Source organism: Opisthocomus hoazin, chromosome 15 (assembly GCF_030867145.1).
Source record: "Opisthocomus hoazin isolate bOpiHoa1 chromosome 15, bOpiHoa1.hap1, whole genome shotgun sequence".
Lineage (NCBI taxonomy): Eukaryota > Metazoa > Chordata > Aves > Opisthocomiformes > Opisthocomidae > Opisthocomus > Opisthocomus hoazin.
Genome location: NC_134428.1, coordinates 17818099 through 17832810, shown reverse-complemented (window position 1 = coordinate 17832810; position 14712 = coordinate 17818099). Strand labels below are relative to the sequence as shown.

At 42.5% G+C, this 14712-nt stretch overlaps 1 long non-coding RNA gene across 1 annotated transcript in view; it reads right to left on the bottom strand.

The window, feature by feature from the left end:
• Positions 1-1090: 1090 nt before the first annotated feature.
• Positions 1091-14712, bottom strand: part of LOC142363241 (uncharacterized) — a 59692-nt gene continuing 46070 nt past the window's right edge. The window contains exons 3-5 of the long non-coding RNA XR_012765611.1: positions 4749-4787; positions 3956-4131; positions 1091-1881 (exon numbers count right to left, since the gene is read on the bottom strand). This is a non-coding gene — a long non-coding RNA (uncharacterized LOC142363241). The remainder of the gene's footprint in view (positions 1882-3955; positions 4132-4748; positions 4788-14712) is intronic.

The following is a 14712-nucleotide window of genomic DNA, read 5'->3' as shown; positions in this document are numbered from 1 at the left end:
ACAAGTTGCATTTTCTTCTACATAATTTCCAAATATAAATCTTTGAACATGAAGGAAATTCAACCTAAAGATCCAAAGCTAACCAAAATCCAAGGGCTATAGGATGCTCAGCAAAACTGTCTCTTACTCAGATCTGTACACAATACCAAAAGGATGTGCTGTTTCAGTGCTGCAAACTCCATGGGGTACAATGACTATCACTGTAAATTGAGAAAAAACATCATATGAGATTAAACTAGAGGAGAAAACAGTTAACAGCACCTTTGCCAAAATTCTAATTCCTCTGCAAGTGCATGCTACCAGTGCTAAGTAATTTTGACCATCCAAATGTTTTTAGAACATGGCAGGTGACATACCTACTCCAAGACATTAGAAAATGTTAAAATCACATTTACTTGAAACTTCCTTTTAATGCAGAAACAGACTAGAAATTTTTAAAAAAAGGAAAAAAACCCCAACTTTATGTCATAACTTACCATATAAACATAAAGCATGATTTCCTCTTGTGTTATAAGCATCTCCCATCAGCACATGGCTGGAAAGTTGCCTAACAAGCTGACAACTTCTGATTTAACCTTGTGTGGACACAGCTCAGGTTATCTATTTATAAAGTCATACCACAGGTGTTGCCTACAGTGGGATATTACAATAAGCAGCAGTTAACAGGGTTATTCTCATTTTGATGTGACCCAGGTGCTCAGTTGTGCCTTATCAGTCTTTCTAGCTAGTGCTCTCAATCAGAAATTCAGAGAGCCTGGCATCTGGCACAGGAAGACATCAGAAACTACCATTACTGTTTCCCAGGGTCATGGATTAAACATGGCTTGCACCTGCTCTGTTTACTGCTGAGCTGGTAAAAGCAAGATTATCACTTTTACCCTTACATTGGTAACATTTCACAGCTTCACCATCCAACATAGTAGGGATCACTTTTTAATTTGACCCAAATAGAATCTTCATCCCACACAAACCTCCAGACACATTTATTTTCATCAAAGACGTCTCAAAAATGCTGAATCACTGAACGTAGGTAACAGAAAATTTAATTTTTATCAAGCAAATTAACACAACTTGTATTACATTCCTACACATGTGAAAATCTTCCAGTGCTTTGTGCATAAGCAGAAACATCCATATATCATGTCTGATTTTTCCTCTGCCTACTATTTGAATATAGTTGTTGGAGATCAGAATCATTACAAGAGCTTTCCTCTTCACTGGCAGTGTTGAACAATTAGCTGGTCTTACCACTGGGAATGGGTTTGTACACATGTCCTTGCTGCGATGTGCTTTGCTCCAGCTGGCAAACACAAGCCTGGCAACAATCTGTTAGCATTCTCCATGCTGATCTAGATTCTCTGCCTGGGCAGACCCCCTCGAGAGGAAATATCCACCCTAAGGATTCCTGGTCTCATCTACTGGCAGCCTCATTCTGTAGAGGAGGTGCTAATAGGAGAAAAAGTGGAGAAGGAAGGTCTCTAGCACATCAAGATGATCACTGAAAGGCAGGAGATCCTGTCTATACCACACTATCACCTGCCAATGACTCCCACAGAGATCTGAACAGCACCAGGTTGAACTCAGACTAACCTTCTCTGTAGGCTCTGGTACTGTGGCACTTATGCAGGTGGCTCAATTAATGTACACAGTTCTCCTTACAGTTAGAGTAAACTCTGAGTGAGAAACACATAGGAGCTCTGCTATGGATTGATTTGCTGTCCAAAGAGCTCCCCAGTGGATACTGCTTCCCATATGTGCTCTTCTTTTCTGCTCTGTCATTCCTGTCCTTGTCTGACATGCAGTTTTGTCCACCACTGAGAAATTAAGTACATCTCCAGATGGCTCTCAATATTTGATTCCTTTAAGCAGAGTTTTGTACTCCTGTACAGAATCACAAGACATTACAGACATCAGTATGCTTAGTGCTGTACAGTGAAAACACAATGCTCATCCCACTGTTACAGAGGCTAAAAACTAAGACATTGATACAAAGGTCACCATTTGGAACACAGCATGTACCTAATAAATTATGGATTTGCTGACCCTGTGTTGAAGGAATCTTGCATTTAGTGATTTATAGATATATATAGATCTTCCACATAAAGAACATTCATTACGTTCAGAGGACCAATAAATTAGTTGTTATACACTGAAAATGTATTGACAACAAAAACTGACGCAGTTTTTTTCATTTTACTGCTACTGCATAACAAGCAATTATCATATGCACTTGTGATAATTACAAACTAAAATATGCAATTGGTCATGCATTTTGCATATGTAATTTTGAGTCAAATTCATCATCTGGTCCAGGAAATACTGGGAACAGCTATCATTTATAGTCATGTTTATTTACACCACTCTGGAAAAGAAAGAGGTTCTTATACTGGGTCTGATTGTTTTCTGCATGATCAGCGTATAGCGATCTTCGCATAAATGAGACATAGTCAAATGGATTTGAAGTAGAACGGGCATTCACGTGTTCTCTGCCTACTGCATTATTATTGATATGCTTTTGCTTTTGCTTCACATTACTACATTTGGCGAAAGAACACGGGCTCCTGCCCAATCTTAAAAAAAATAATTACTGAGGAAGGATGGAAAAGGAATTCCACAGATAGATCTGCACGTGATAGACATACATAAAAATGTATACAAAATCCCAGAGGAACAATGTCTTCATTAGTGCTACAAATTCTGTAAGCTTTCAAGTGCTAGCAGAGTATCTCCTTGATTCTGCACCTTTTTTTAACTGCTACAGACTTCCACAGCAGTTCCGGCCATTCACAGAATGAAGGGTCAGCCCCTAAAAGACTGATAAGATTATTATAGAGATTACTAGAAAGGAAGAAATACACCCACTTAGGGCTTACTCCTCAAAAAGGACATGCTAGGAAGAAAACAGTGTCTTTCAAAATGGAACGACAAGAAGCAGAAACTTGGGATCTGCCTTGTATTGTGCCTATGTTTAGAAGCACAATATGACCCTATTTATGCAAGGGCCTCAACTGAACTGAGTTGAGGCAACTCCCATTCCCAAAACTAGGAAAAGAAGATGTAACTTGCATTCGCTGAAGATCCTTTTCAGACTTGCTCATCATGCATGATACAGTTTCATAAATGCTGAAAAATGAGTTCCTAACTGAGAGAGTAAAAACAAAGCACACTAAGAGTGAAATAAACACAGTAGGGGAATGAGATGAGAACCTAAGGAAAATTTCACATTGCATTTCCTGAAAGTGAGCTTCTGTCAGCAAGATTATCATGACTGCATTAACAAGCCCCCTGGTTATTCCCAGCAACATGACTTTCAACAGCCTTCAACACATAATGATAACGTTGCAGTATTAAAGCTTAATTTGTTGTGAGTAGAACTCTTCCTTGATTTTTCTCTCCACTGACTCTGATGCAGTTAATTCCCCTGACAATGCTGCTTATAAAACCAGATAAGTCAAGTTAAAGCAGTTAAATATATATGGACCACACTTTTTTTACCCTGCCCACAATATCCTCTGCATATCTTTATGTAGAAACAATGACTTTTCTAGAAAATATTATATACTTCATGTGGTAAGAGGCTGGAATTCTTGATTTTACATACACATACATTAATGACCTTAAGAAGAAAACTGCTGTAAGTCAGAACTTTATGTAGGTTTTAGAAAGGAGAAGTGGATGTAGGTCAAAACTGAAGCTTTAAATAAATACCACAGACTTCGGGGAAATTGAGGTCTAGACTGCGTAGCTTTGATTCTGTAAACAGGAAAGATTATTCTGTATTTTCACTGGCATGTAATTGACATTACAATACAGTTCTGAACAAACAAATATGTGATCACTTATAAAACATTTCTCCTAGCTACTGATGAATCTATGGTGAAAGAAAATAACAGGCTAGGATGTTGGGATCTTCCCTTCTGCTCAACCCTCAAGCAAGCATCCCCTGGAAACTCACGTTATGTATCTTGAGATTACAGAACAAGATGTGAGATATTGCATAAGGCTTCTCTATCCCACAAGTCAATTGAGTCTTTGCACTTTGATTTTGCAGTCACAAGAACTTCAACTCTATGGGTTCCAATATTGACGGGTGCATCTTGCAGGATCACAATCCGGATTCGGTAACACTGCCTGAAAGAGTTAAAATCATAATGAAAGTTTGCATTTTAAAGTTTTTTGTCGAGTACATAATGTGAGTACAATGCTTTGGAAAGACCTGGATTGATGCTGTAGACTATAAATAGCTGAACTGGTAACTGCCTGGACTGTGAAGGCACTAAAAGTACTTGTTTTTCCAAATCATTCAGACATCCCTAATTGGGCCTGGGACATATATTGGGAGTTAGGTGGGATTAAAATACAAAGAGTATTAATGATATTACCTTTAATACTATTACACACTTGCACTGATATCTCTAAGAAACATGATACATAGCATGTAGTTGTGCCCATAGAATAATCAATGTTTCAGGTTTGTTCTGTCATCTCTATTCAGCTATCACAAATACTGCTGCACGTACAAAACTCCACCTGAGTTGGAGCTGAACGATGACGTTCAGAAACAGAGCACACATTTGCCCCATTTTCTTCATCAGCATTTAATTATGGTAGTATTTGCAGTGATATACTGCCTAAGAGCTGAAGCCATAGACAAAATCACATCTACCCAATCGAGCTTACAACCCAGGTAGCACTATATAGACTGCATGGAATTACTCATATGAATCACATAAGCTGGATCTGCTCACCAACTTTAGGTAGACTCATGTTCACTCTCCATCCTAAACCTGTAGGCAGAAGATAAACTGTTTATTTCAACTGTCACTTCCCACCTGTAATTCTTCTGCGATGTGAAACAACCCTCCTGTCTCACTCCCCCATCAGTAAAGGCATGCAAAAAGCACTGGCAACAGAGAGCACCCAGCCTCTGCTCCAAACTCTGGCATGCAAATCTGTTGACTTCAAAGGAGTTGCAAGACATGGACGACAGGTTGACCATGAGCCAGCAGTGTGCCCTGGCTGCCAAGAAAGCTAATGGGATCCTGGGGTGCATCAAGAGGAGTGTGGCCAGTAGGTCGAGGGAGGTTCTCCTTCCCCTCTACACTGCCCTAGGGAGGCCCCATCTGGAGTACTCTGTCCAGTTCTGGGCTCCCCACTTCAAGAAAAATGAGGAGCTACTGGAGAGAGTCCAGCGGAGGGCTACAAGGATGATGAGGGGACTGGAGCCTCTCTCCTACGAGGAGAGGCTGAGGGAGCTGGGCTTGTTCAGCCTGAGTAAGAGAAGGCTGAGAGGGGACCTCATAAATGTTTATAAATATCTGAAGGGTTGGTGTCAGGAGGATGGGGCAAGACTCTTTTCAGTGGTGCCCAGTGACAGGACAAGGGGCAATGGGCACAAACTGAGGCACAGGAAGTTCCATCTGAACATGAGGAAGAATTTCTTCCCTCTGAGGGTGACGGACCACTGGAACAGGCTGCCCAGGGAGGCTGTGGAGTCTCCTTCTCTGGAGATATTCAAGACCCGCCTGGACAAGGTCCTGTGCAGCCTGCTGTAGGAGACCCTGCTTCGGCAGGAGGGTTGGACTAGATGACCCACAGAGGTCCCTTCCAACCCCTACCATTCTGTGATTCTGTGATTCTGTGATTCTGTGAAGAGGCAAAAGATGTTTCAGTTCCTAACGAAGCTAGGCAACAGGAAAAACAAGGACTTCAGTTGTGCTGCAGATCTGTTAGCATTCAAGCCACTCCTGAGGATAAGCAGAGATGCTGGCTTTGTCCTGTTCTAGATGGATTCCATCACTTCCTCAAGTTAACCATTTCACATCTGCATCACCTCCAGTCTCATTCACTGGAAGTATAAATTCCCCTTCAGCTCTCCATTCCAGCCAGAAGCAAGCTTAGGATAACACTGTGCAATGTAACAAATATCAGTACTGTCAAGTTAGCCCTCCTCACCTCATTCTATGCCCTTGTGCCTGTGTTTCCTGTTGTCTTCATTCTAGATGTTTCACTCTTAGACTCATCCAGACTGCCTCGTGCCTTGCCAAGACAAGAAACTTCAGATCGTTTCCCGCCATTCAGCTAGTGGGAAGAAGGTGTATAAAATTTGTAACCAGCAGGCCAAAAGTTCTCTGCAAACCATTCTATCATTTTAGAAACACTATTGCACTGGTGGTACGTCTGTAAATCATATTGTCCTTTTGCAGTAGTCAATCCCCAAACTCCTCAAAAGACATGACTCTGACAAAAATCTGTTCAAAAAATATTCTGAGCATCAAACAGAGCCCAAAGAAATACCAGTGGGACGCTCCAATACTAAACTTGCTGTTCCTAGCCTTCCTATTGAGAAATGATCTCCTAATATGCTCCGAGAACTCCTAATTAAGACCTACTACAACCTTTTGCAGATACAATATGCCAGGTAAGTGCCAACCTTTTCTGTAAGTAACATACTACAATGGAAAGTTGTGAGAACAGCAGTAGTGAAACAAAATCAAAAAGTGCTATCAGATAACAGGCAGGAGAGTTACTGTATCTGAATTAATAACACTGCAATTAAGGAAGGCTGTTCTTGCTACATGGAGAAATGCAGAAGTCCCGACCAGAGCTGCTAAACACTGTGGAACTGCTGGGATGCTGTTGCTGGCACTTATCTTTGAAGAGGAGTTGAGCTATTTTTGACCTGATGGAATGGTTCGAGGATGAGTCAGATACAAAATTATTACTCTTTCCACATTTCACCAAAACTTTTGCTGCTCTCCCCATTTCCAATTTAATTTTACATCTCTGAAAATTTAAGCATGATGCATTGCAGCCAGTAGTAATGGATGAAAGGGAAAGCATTGCTTGAACCGCACAGCGGGTCTCATCCTGATTCAGGAGGCAAGAATATCTCTTTCGACTCGCTGCCATGCTTTCCCTTCAGGCTCCAGCTACAATGCATGCTGCCTTAGCTATTATCTAACATAGAAGTGCACAATATTTACTTTCTGAAAACAGTTGCTCCTGAGCTTATGATGGGAATTCTTCACTGTACAAATATTTGAAAAATGTTTTGCATCATTCGGCTCTGTCTGGAGGCACTCCCAACAACAGCAGCTGGGTGTGTGCAGCCACAAGTGACTGGGGTGAAAAGAACTTCAGCAATGCCGTTTCTCAACAAGTCCTTTATTTTTTGTTTGATGTTGCACTCACTGCTGAGAAGGAAATCTCTGGTGGATTCAGGGGATCACGTATGTGGGAGAGCAGTTCTCCCCTGGCCCCTGGCCCTGCTGAAATTTATTATCTCAGTGAATGCCTTCATGATGTGGCTAAAATAATTTCTCTGAAGAAGTAAAGAACAAGTAAGACATGGACATGACTCGTTAGTTCAAACAGATCTCTCTGTAGGAAGCACCCTGACTATTCTCATTGGCTCCGGATGGCAGAAAAACACTGAAAAAGTGACATCCACAGGGCAACAAATCAATAAGCATGAAAAAGTGTTTATGTACTCTAACTTCATATTAATATTTCTCTCTGATAACCCTGAGTGGATAGTCAGGGCCCGAGGACCTATGGAGTCAGGGTGTTCAGACAGGCAACTAAATTATCAAATGTCTATTTCAGACCACCTTTGGCTGTGAAAAGTATTCAGTTACCAGCTGACCACTGGCAGTACACAGCTTCTCTTCTGTGTGCCTCAGACAAGACGTGTCCTGTCTCTGTTGAAAATTGTCTTGCATAGACAGAATGGCAACGCCAAAGGCAACATCAGAAATCGGAAGCTCCAAGGTCTACAAACAACTCTGTTGGAGCACGGAGATGCCTCCTGCACTTCAACTGGGGACAGAATATTTCCACTAATGCACTATGCAGGGAGCTTCTTAGGAAAGACAGAAATGAGAGCAGGGAAGGAAGGGTATCACTGAATGTTAAGGAAATGGCTGAGTGTAAGGAAATCTGTGATCACACCGGTGAAATAGATTCTGTTCGGGCGGAAATTACTGGGACAAGAGATGATATAAACTGCCCCAGAAGGATAGTCTTGAGGACCTTTTACAGCCTCCTTCCTCTATTCAAAGTTGGATATAAATTATAAGGGATGTAGAATTACAAGAAAAGAATAACACAACTCTTTGCTTATGGAAGACTTTAACTTCCCAGACATCAAGCAGAAAATAAATGCCACCAACGATGGCAGGGCTCCATCAAAGACATAGGGATGATGGTTTTCTTTAATCAATTAACGAACAAGAGACAGTGTTACTTCAGAGTGAGCAAAGAGGACCTTTGCTTTGATTTATGAATGGCTAATGACAGATGGGAATGATATACAAAGGAAACAGTAGGATAACTGATACTGCCACTCTACTCTGCTCTGGTGAGACCCCCCTGGGAGTCCTGCGTCCAGCTCTGGAGCCCCCAGCACAAGAAGGACATGGAACTGTTGGAGCGGGGCCAGAGGAGGGCGACAAAAATGATCCGAGGGCTGGAACACCTCTCCTGTGAGGAAAGGCTGGGAGAGCTGGGGCTGTTCAGCCTGAGGAAGAGAAGGCTGCAGGAAGACCTTACTGCGGCCTTTCAGTACTTAAAGGAGGCCTATAGGAAAGGTGGGGACAATCTTTTTAGCAAGGCCTGTTGTGACAGAACAAGGAGCAATGGTGTTAAACTAAGGGAGGGCAGATTTAGACTGGATATAAGGAAGAAATTTTTTACCATGAGGGTGGTGAAACACTGGCACAGGCTGCCCAGAGAAGTGGTCGATGCCCCATCCCTGGGAACATCCAAGGCCAGGCTGGATGGGGCTCTGAGCAGCCTGGTCTGTTGAAGATGTCCCTGCTCACTGCAGGGGTTTGGGCTAGATGGCCTCTGAAGGTCCCTTCCAACCCAAGGCATTTTGTGGTTCTATGATTCTATGATCCTATAACAGCAATTACAATTTCTTAGGAGATAAAAACTGTATTTCTTAATGCAAAAAACATTGAGGGATACATACAATCTCCTCCTTTGTACACTGCAATAACTGGTATATGAAATTACAAGTAAAAGCAGCCAGTGTTTAAGGAATCTGAATGAAAGCTTGCCTAGGACTTCAGTATAGCAAATATAATGTTTATATTCTAAAAAGTATTTTTAGAAAGTATATATACTCTAAAATGTATTTTTCAAAGTCAGTATAATGCTAAGTCTTAGAACAAATTTTGAAAGAAAGAACAATCGATTGCAGGGAGGCAAGCAGAATGCAAGAAAAAATACATGTTTTACAAAAGTAGAGGATATCAGACCAAGCTAGCATATTTTCAGTGAGATAATTGTCTTTTTAGAACTGAATAATGCAGTGAACTCAGTCTGCTGAAGTTGAAACAGAGCATTTGGTACAGTGCTCCACAGGAAATCACTACTGAAAGTGGAGATGATGGGGATTAACGCAAAAACAATGTGAAAAAGGAGCAACAGGTTACAACAAAAAAGGAGTTATAAGAATGGAGCAAATTACCCAACAGTGTTCCTCAGGGATCGGTCTTTGGAGCAACACCATTTAATGTATACTTCCAGGAAACAGGAATAACGATCAGGCCCAGCCTCAAAAAGTTTGCATGTGATGCAAAGCTGGAAAGTATTGCCAATACTGAGGAGGACCAGATCGTCAACACTGGAATTAGATGACCTTCTTGCCTGCAGTGATAGAAATTCAATAATGTGAACTGCAAAGTGATGTTCTTGGGATTCCTCAGCTGGAAACAACAGAGAAGGAAAGAGATACAAGTGTGCTGATAGACTGTCAGTGTGCCAGAACCGCCAGTATGACACAGCTGTGGAAACAGCTAAGGTGATGTTCATATGGATTAGATGAGATTTTCAGTAGAGAAGGAAATATTGGGAGTTCTAGACAAGGCACTCATAAGATTTTGTGTGAAGTATTTATACAATTCTGGTCAACAGTTGTCCTGGGTTTGGCCAGGACAGGGTTAATTTTCACCGGACTCCAGGAAGGGGCACAGCCGGGGGGTGGGGGCTGACCCCACCTGGCCAAACAGAGCCCGGTATTCCATACCATGTGACATCACGCTGGGTTCCGGTGGGGGGGGGGCGGCACGGCGGGAACGCACTCGCGGCTTGGGTGGGGGGCGCGGCGCCGGTCCTGTTTCGGGAGAGCAGCTGTCTGGGTCTTACGGTTCGTTGTTGTGTTTTCTCCTTATTTGTATCATTGTTGTTCCTGTTTCCCTCTGTTTGCTGTTCTGTTAAACTGCCCTTATCCCGACCCACCAGTTTCTGCCTCTTTCTTTCCATTCTCCTCCGCACGCCGGCGGGGGGAGGGGCGGCCGCGTGGCGCTTTTGTTGCCGGCGGCAGCCGAAACCGAAACAACAGTGTTGAAAAAGATTAGCTTACACTGGAATCAGTGCAGACTGGCTATTAGAACGATTACAGAAATATCAGTCTTAGGGAGAGATAAAACGAGCATGGTTTGTTCAGTGTGACAGCGGAGAAACAATATGCAAGTCCTTTATAAATAGATTTTGAGATAAATAGCATGGAAAAAGAACTAAGTTAAAGGTTAACATGACTGTGAGATCAAATTTTTATTATCTGCTCAGCAGTATGTTTAGACTGAAAACTAAAGAAAACTTTTCTAACTATTCAAGGAGATTACACATTGGCATAATCTTTCAAAGACAGCAGTAAGGGCAAGGAACCTCAACAGTCTTAAGATGGAACTTGACATACCCATAGAAGAGTTGTATAACTAAGTAAGAAAATGAGTCTGTGGTCAATAAATGTTTTGAATACACCTAAAGATCTCTCTTGCTCTGTATTTCTTGTGTATGGATCCCATGTTTTGCAGACCTTTCTGATTGGCAAAAGGTTCCACCAATAGGGAACCAGTGGGCTCCTCCTAAGACATCCCATTGCTGCACTAGTTAGCTTCTGAGGTTTTTTCACATTTCTGTGAGACACTGCAGCTTTGCCAATTGTTCAGTTTCACCCCTGAAAGCAGGCATCTGCCTGGGAAGTGCACGTTGCATTAGATGAGACATAGCTAAATGATCTACTTCTCATCCCAGACAGCTGTGATTTATTTGTACCAGGGCATAGCGATGTGTGGAAGGACACACACGATGGGACCTCACTGGACCAGTTCCTTCTCTCCAGTTCCATTCTGCTACACTGGCTCCAGTGCAGTAGCACTTCGCCTAATAGTGCAGTCTGGCTCCCCCTGTTCAAATATAATGCACTCTCTTTCATTGCCTAAACTAGTTATTGGTTGACATTTTATCCTCTACAACCTTACGGCTGAATTTTCATTCCGTAAGTGCTTGTTTTTTCTATTCCTACTTCTCTTGGCATAAATCAGGAGTAACCCTCCTGTAGCCCCCCCTTTGGTAACCGAAATTGGACATGGGTTATCACAGAGGACTAAGAAACTTGGATTGTTTATTCTATTATTTTCAAATACCCTTTGTCTCATAAGAATTCTATTCAGCATCAGTTGTTCAGTCTACATTCTCTGCTTTATTGATTCTTCTCTCTTTTATCAAAGTATGGTATGCGATAAAGAACTTATGCTGTGGCACTATGTAAGTTCAAGGACACCACTTCTGTACCTGCCAAAGGTGATTCTCTGAACTACTGCAGGATCGCTGAATGTCTTTATATTGCTCTTTTCTCTATATGTTCATCTTCCTCACCCTACTTTATGAGGAAAGAAAGGCAGAATAGTTACATAACATGTTCTCAAGGAAGCAAAGTGATCACCAATATTGGGTTCATTTTATTTCTTTCCATGTCAAACTGAAAAAAAGCTCGTATTCCACTGTGAACTACCTGGCCAAATATAATCCTTTCTTGCATGTCTGAGGAATACCTACAACATCTCAAACATTTGTGGGAATAGTATTAATAACAGTAACAACAACAGCAACACATTTACCGTAGTTAGAACTCACTGTTCCTTTTAAGCTCTATCCCGATGTGATCATAATCTGTCTCTAGAGCTCTCACATAGCCCACTCAGGTTGTCCATCACATGAAATCTAATTTTTCTGTTTTTTTGAACATGTGAAATTGGTATGAATAATTCTGATTTGATCACAAAATCTTCTGTAATTTGTAGCCTGTCAGGATAAACTGGTTTATTCTCTTAGAATAAGCATAATTCCAATAGGCTCTGACTGTGCACTTAGACACTCCTGCATGCCAGTGGATATAGCACTGCACGATATTTCAAATCCCAAAGGACTACTTTGTTTGAAATCGGGTCCTTTCTGTAGTCGAGGATCCAATTTCTGAGGTTTCCACATAATAGAAGGCATCTACATCAGGTTTAGTATGGGTGGGTATGATTCAGGTAGCGATGCCAATGGGAGCTACTCATAGCTTGATGAGAGCATCAAGACTGTAGGGGAAAATTTTTCTGGAGAACTGAACCTCCACTGGGGAGAAATGCACTACAAAAAATGGCAGCGGGACAAAGGCTCACGTACAAGATACCCTGGCAGGACGAAAGGGGGTTGGGTTATCTCAGAGCACCCCTATGATCACCTGCGGGAACCGGAGGAGTCACAAACAGAGGGGTCACAAAACAACAGAGCAGCTGGAAGGGGCAGCACTGGAAACTTCCTTGACTTTGCTACTGACATTTTGCCTCTCGATTTTTGCACTGCAGGGCAGGATTTAGTGACCTGTCAATAAATAAATCCTCATATTCATCCTCCCAGCTAACTCAGCACTGTAAGAGGGGTAGCCTTCTTCATAAAATATAATTACAAGTGTTCTTAGAGGCTAGATTTTTCACATGCTTACGGTCTCAGGTTGTCTGCGTAGCTTGCAGGCACGATGTAAAACCCAATGGCATGCCGACAGGACACGATGTTCTGTGGGCAGGCAGTCACCTCACGACCTGATCCCGTTGGCTCCTGGCACTCAAGAACCGCTCCTCATCCGTTCCCCAGCAGCCCCGGGGACCTCGTCCACAGCCCCGCAGCCACAAGATGGCGCTCACCAACCTCTCTGCGGGTGCCGGGCCGGGAGGTGCCCAAGAGCCAGAGTCTGGGCCGGGCCAGGGACGGTCCAGCGGCTGAGAGCCAACCTGGGTGAGTACTGCACACTCTCCATCCTTGAACAAGTGTTTTCTACATCAGCGTTTGCAAATCCTCCGTACCTAAATGCTTTACATTTTAAGAAGTCTTACAAAGTGTAACAAACATGAGTGTAAGATATGAAGGGAAAGAAAATTGGGGGAGCCAAGAGACATCCTAACATGCTGATGTCAATCCTACCGGAGTTTGTAACTTCGTACTTTGCAGGCTTACTACCCTTGTCCTGTTCTTCCTGCCAAGCTCAGACAATGGAAGCAAAAAGGAGAATGGCAAGATAGCCTGAGATGTGTAGTACAAGATGAGATCTTGCTCACATTTTCACTCTTGTTATTTTCCTGTCTCTTGGTCATTCCCTTCTCCCTGCCTATTTACTTCTCTTCAGCCTCCATTCTCTGCTTTTCCTGTATAGTCTCTCAGAAAACATAAAGGAAGAGGACTCAGCAAGCCAGCCCCTGGCTGACACGTGCAAAGGTTTGATCTCCCCGTCTTTGCCACCATGGCTGCAGCAGAGCCATGCTGCAGAGTGCAATGCAGAGATGGATCACCTGCCTTTCACTGTAGTCTGAAAATCAGCTTCTGTTTGATGAACTCACATTTACATAAATATCACAGTGAAGGAAAGAGACTAGACCTCACTGATCATAATGAAAAGCTCTCCCTAAACAGTACTTGACTATGATCACACCCCCTGTTACTTATATTTCCCCTGTAAAAGCAGGTCAGGCTATGTGTGCTTTATTCACATAATCATGTCAACGTGCATCACATGCAACGTGTGCTACCTGTGTTGATATTAGGTGGGCAAGATTAGGAGCTGTATTTATTTATATTGTACTTCATCTCAGAACAGGTGGTCTCCCTGATTCTTGGCATCACCAACATACATGAGGCCCATTCTTGCAGACACTGACGTCTATGGCTGCTATAGTTGTACGACTTCTCCCTGGTTAATGCCAACTAAATCACAATTATGTTTATGCATAAGAACTGCTTTATTTTTCAGGCATTCAGCTTTAGTGTAGGCAGCTGAAAAATGCTTTCCCTTTTTTTCTCCTTAATACCTTGTCAGAATTTGATTAGCGCATTATCCCTTCTGTTCTTCCAGGACCAGCCTTTAAGCAACAGAATTCACTCTTCTTTTCCATCCTATTCTTATGACATTTCCTCTCAGGCAAAGCCTGCCCACTCCATGATCACAGAGGACTCAAAAAATAATCTTATCTCCCAGGATTGACTGCCGAGTGGGTGTAGAATTTAATGAGTCTACACATGGTGGCCACATCCTTTGGAAAGACTAGTTCCATGGCTGTTGACTGTTACATATCTAGAAAGTGCAGCAAAGTGCAAGGTGCATGTTTGGGATAAATAAAAACCCACTGCCGCTGCTTCATATCCCCCTCCAGGAGCATCACAGCAACATCAGAGCCATTAAAAAGCCTCCAGTGGCTCTGTGCCCATTGGCACTGGTGAGACAGCTTTGAGCCACTGCTGAATGCCTCAACTCAGCTAGAGAAGACAGCATTTATCCTTCTGCTGCGGTTTAAGTTAGACCAGTCAATTTGCCCAGCTTGATCCCTCTACTGCTCCAGCAATGATTATCCAACATACAGCATTCCTTTGACCATTGTAAGA